The sequence below is a fragment of the Palaemon carinicauda genome, chromosome 27 (assembly GCF_036898095.1).
Source record: "Palaemon carinicauda isolate YSFRI2023 chromosome 27, ASM3689809v2, whole genome shotgun sequence".
NCBI lineage: Eukaryota > Metazoa > Arthropoda > Malacostraca > Decapoda > Palaemonidae > Palaemon > Palaemon carinicauda.
The window spans coordinates 26,074,684-26,079,683 of record NC_090751.1 but is presented as its reverse complement, the minus strand read 5'-3'; the positions used below and the strand labels follow the sequence as shown (position 1 = coordinate 26,079,683).

At 35.3% G+C, this 5,000-nt stretch overlaps 1 pseudogene; it reads right to left on the bottom strand.

Moving 5' to 3' along the window:
• The window catches only part of LOC137620620 (arylsulfatase B-like), a 44,946-nt pseudogene that overhangs the window by 22,391 nt on the left and 17,555 nt on the right, over positions 1 to 5,000 (bottom strand).

Genomic DNA, 5,000 nt, shown 5'->3' with positions numbered 1-5,000 from the left:
AAGGAAGTTGTAGGTATGGACGGTCTTTGGAGTAACAGGAAGATGAAAAATTATTGAAATAAATATAGGAGATAACAGTCAAAACAAATGAAACATATAATGAAAAAAAAAATCAATGAGACAAAAGAAAATGAAGATATACTAAGACAATATATGCGCGAAAGCTCTGTAACAAATAGACCTATGTAATGAAGGTAACCAAACCGAGAAAGAAAAAAAAAAGAAAAAAAAAGAAGAAAAAGAAGAAGAAGAAATGAGAGTTCCGTTACCTGCATGCCCATCGTGAAAGGATAGCGTCCTGAAAGCAGGGCGGCCCTCGTAGGAGTACACGTTGGCAACACGTAGGATTGGTTTAGGATGACGCCCTCCTTGGCTAGCTGACCCAGATGCGGTGTCACCACATAGTCGTTGTGCCACGATACGTCGTTCCATCCTAAAAAAGGGAGGGAAGGAATCCTTCATCAGGTGTGACAGAGATAATAGTTTACGTGTTTTACTCTAGTTGTTCAAAAGTTAAAATTTGTTGCAAAGGCATTTTTCATAAATGAATTCTAGTGGATATTCATTCTCAAAGGTAGAATTCGGTATTAAAAGCCACATTGGTTAATATTTACATTGATTAAAATCACGAGTGTTACTGAAACATATTCATCATAAATAGTCCCGTGTTGCAAACTCTACTCATCATAAATAGCCCCGTATTGCAAACTATTCCTCATAAATAGGCACGTGTTGCAAACTCTATTCCTCATAAATAGGCACGTGTTGTAAACTCTACTCATCATAAATAGCCACGTGTTGCAAACTCTATTCCTCATAAATAGGCACGTGTTGCAAACTCTATTCATCATAAATAGCCATGTGTTGCAAACTCTACTAATCATAAATAGCCACGTGTTGTAAACTCTACTCATCATAAATAGCCACGTGTTGCAAACTCACTAATCAGCTATCGTGGTGGAGATGGGTTGATTTCAAGTCTAAGAACAGATTCCTGAATTATGCAGGTTTATGTACAGTGGACGTGAAATGAGCTTCTTTCTCTCATGAAAGCTCGATTGGTAAAGTAATCCCTGCAGGCATTGTTACGGCTCAGGGCATAGGTTCGAATCCTTGCCCAGCCATAAGCATTTATCATAAATGAATTTCCAGTGGTATACACTTCCGAAGGTAGAATTCGGTATTAAATGCCATTGTGGTTAATAATTACATTGATTGAAATTACGTGTTTATTTATATATATATATACATATATATATATATATATATATGTATGTGTGTGTGTGTGTAGGTTGGCACATGATAAAATGTTTATATGTCTGAGAGAGAGAGAGAGAGAGAGAGAGAGAGAGAGAGAGATGGGACTAATGCACTTATTACGCAAATAAACATTTTGTAATACTAATCATAGTATGCAACCGTTACTATGTAAAATTTAAAAGATTAATCTAGAACCAAAAGGCAAATACTAATTGTTTCTATATATCTACTTTGATAATACCAAAAAAAAAGGTCTTTTATAAAACAAAATCAGATGGATACAAACTTGCAGAATTATTTTTCTAAATAAAATATAAAAAGTACTCCAGTTTAACAAACTTCCATATATTATTTGCTTAATTCGATCATCATCTCCTCCTACGCATATTGACGCAAAGGGCCTAGGTTAAATTTCGACAGTCGTCTCTATCTTGAGCTTTTAATTCAATAATTCTCCATTCATCATCTCCTACTCCGCGCTTCATAGTCCTCGGCCATGTAGGCCTGGCTCTCCCAACTCTTCTAGTGCCTTGTGGAGCCCAGCTTGACGTTTTGGTGAACTAATCTCTCTTGGGGAGTGCGAAGAGCATGCCCATACCATCTCCATCTACCCCTCATCATAATCTCATCTGCATATGGCATGCTAGTAATCTTTCTTATAGTTTCCTTTCTAATCCTGTCCTGCCATTTAACTCCCTATATCATTATGAGAGCTTTGTTCTCAAATCTATTAAATCTATTGGAGATTGTTTCATCATTTAATTCTAAATATTAACAAAATACTACTACTACTACTACTACTAATAATAATAATAACAATAATGACAAAAATTGTCATATGATGAAATACGTGCATGGTTGGACGTTTCGGTGTGTCCTGCACGCATGCCCAGCTATAAAGGGAATACCATTTATACCAGTTACATTCTAATTTGATCCCTTTAACGGCCATTCTTTGTAACCTAATGCTTTTCCTTCTTGGATTTCATATATTGTGTGCGTGTGGTTGTGTTATTGTGGACTGTTTGTGCATATGTTTTATCTCTAGCGCTGTTATGAAGAGCTCTCCAATTCATGGTATAGCTGCTTCGTCTTATATTTCATCTTAACGTAATGTAAAATTTCATCAAATGGGAGTGATTTTTCCTTATCAATTAATTCCTGTTCAAATTTCTAAAGTCTGAAGCTCAGTTTCTATTCCTTTTTAAATTATATGCCACTAGGCCTATTCTAAAACCCAATTTGAGTATATGGTATCAAATTACATTTTCTTAATCATAAGCACTAATCCGTCATCATCCTTCTCTCTCTCTCTCTCTCTCTCTCTCTCTCTCTCTCTCTCTCAAGTTCAGCTCGCGTGATGAAACTAGTCAACGAATTTATAACGAAAAAAACTCCGTTTAAGCCTATTTTTCATTTGTTTATTAAAATATCTATCACATCATTTTAAGCAAAAGGGGACTAACCCGTTAAATTATGTCACTAGGCCTACTCTAGAACCTAATTTGAGTCTACGGTATAAAACTGAATTTTATCAATTATAAACAATAATATGTCATCTCTCTCTCTCTTTCTCTCTCTCTCTCTCTCTCTCTCTCTCTCATGTTCAGCTCGCGTGATGAAACTAGTCGACGATTTTATACAGAAAAACCTTCATTTAAGCTTATTTTTTCATTCGTCTATTAAAATATCTATCATATCTTTTAAAGGGAAAAGGGACTATTCAAAGTTGGATGAGAATTGAATTAAATCTGGTAGAATTTTTTTTTAATGATGGCCTAATGCTCTAGGCATCTAACTTCCAGATTTATTTGTGCATACATTGTGAAAAAACAGCATTAGTAACAATATAATTATAACCGTTATCATCATGACGCTTTATCGATCACAGACGTCTCTCTCTCTCTCTCTCTCTCTCTCTCTCTCTCTCTCTCCTCGTATTAGTCAACTTACATCCAGGTACTGTATTAGTTTAGGTCCAAAGAGGCTCTCTCTCTCTCTCTCTCTCTCTCTCTCTCTCTCTCTCTCTCCGCATTTGGCATCTATTCAAGGAACTATATTTGGTCAGCGCAAGATTTATATAAGCACGTTATGTGTAATTATACAGCATAATTTGTTACTAAGAAAAAGTCCAAATAACAGTTCTGACATTGTCTTACGATTAGTGGTGCCTCAACCATTTCAGCTGTGTTTGGAAAGCGTTTAACCTCACTTTTTACACCGTTTCAACTGAATCCTTCTCGTCAGGCTCCTCTTCCTTTTCTTCTTTCCCCCGCAGGGAGCTAAACTAAAGCCGTCTCGATATACTTCACCCATATGGTGTTATTATTATTATTATTATTACTATCCAAGCTACAACCCTAGTTGGAAAAGCAAGATGCTATAAGCCCAGGGGCTCCAACAGGGAAAAAATAGCCCAGTGAGGAAAGGAAATAAGGAAATAAATAAATGAAGAGAACAAATTAACAATAAATCATTCTAAAAACAGTAACAACGTCAAAACAGACATATCATATATAAACTATTAACAACATCAAAAACAAATATGTCATAAATAAACTATAAAAGACTCATAACCAAGGTCTTGCTCATAACGCGGGTAACATTCGTAATTTCGAACCTGTTGTATGGCAAATACCTTAACTCTGAAATCACGGGCAAGTGAAGAAAATTGACAACCAAGAGAAGTGGACAACCTCGAGGATTATGAAAAGATAATTAAGGTTTCTGAAACAATATTGATAAAACCGTGAAAACGATAGAAATATCGAAAACTGTGGTTCCTCAATAAATATCGACCATAGAGGATATGACTAGCCCAAAGCCAAATATGAAAAATAGATAACATAACAGGACTTTATAACGGACCAAGACAGTAGAGAATCCAACGTTGATGATAATAGATGATGTTCAATTGTTTCTTTGACAACGAATTTAGAAAATACAGAATAGAGGAAGAAACGTGGAAAGTAAAGAAGGAACGGGAGAAAGGAAAGAAATAAAGCTCGATGAACTGTGCAGAGATCGGTGTCGGTTAAAAAGCAAAATTCCAACATTTATAAATAAATTTCATCCCAGAATTTCACCGCCATAAGGTATCTTACCCTAAAATGAGCACTGCAATTATCAGTGGAAAGATTAAGTTGTTCTGTAAGGGATTTTTCATCTTTTATCGAGATAGCTGCTGACAAAGATTTATTACTAAGGAATTTTTCTTGTATATAAACAGAAAACTACTCTAAACACAATTATAATTATTATTACCACTTGAACTACAGCCCTAGTTAGAAACGTAGGATGCTTTTAATCGAAGGCTGTAACAGGGAAAATAGCTCAATGAAGAAAGAAAATAAGAAATCAAATAATCTATATATGAGAAGCAATAACAAACATAAACAAACAATGAAGAGAGAATGCTGTCAACCTATTTCACATTAAAACATTCACTGCAAATTCAAACCTATGAAATTTCACCGATTCCACTGCCTGATTGGGAAGATCATTCCCCAATCTGGTCACAGCTGGAATAAAACTTCTAGAATAAAGTGTAATATTGAGCCTTACGATGAAGAAGGCAAGACTTGGTATTAACTGCATACCTAGTACCAAGGTCTATAGTATTCTATAGACCTTGCCTAGTACTACGTACAGGATGGTACAGTCTGGTAAGATCTAAATGCAGAAGTCACGATTATGAAAACTATTATTTAACATACAAAAGAACTACCAGATATTGGCGG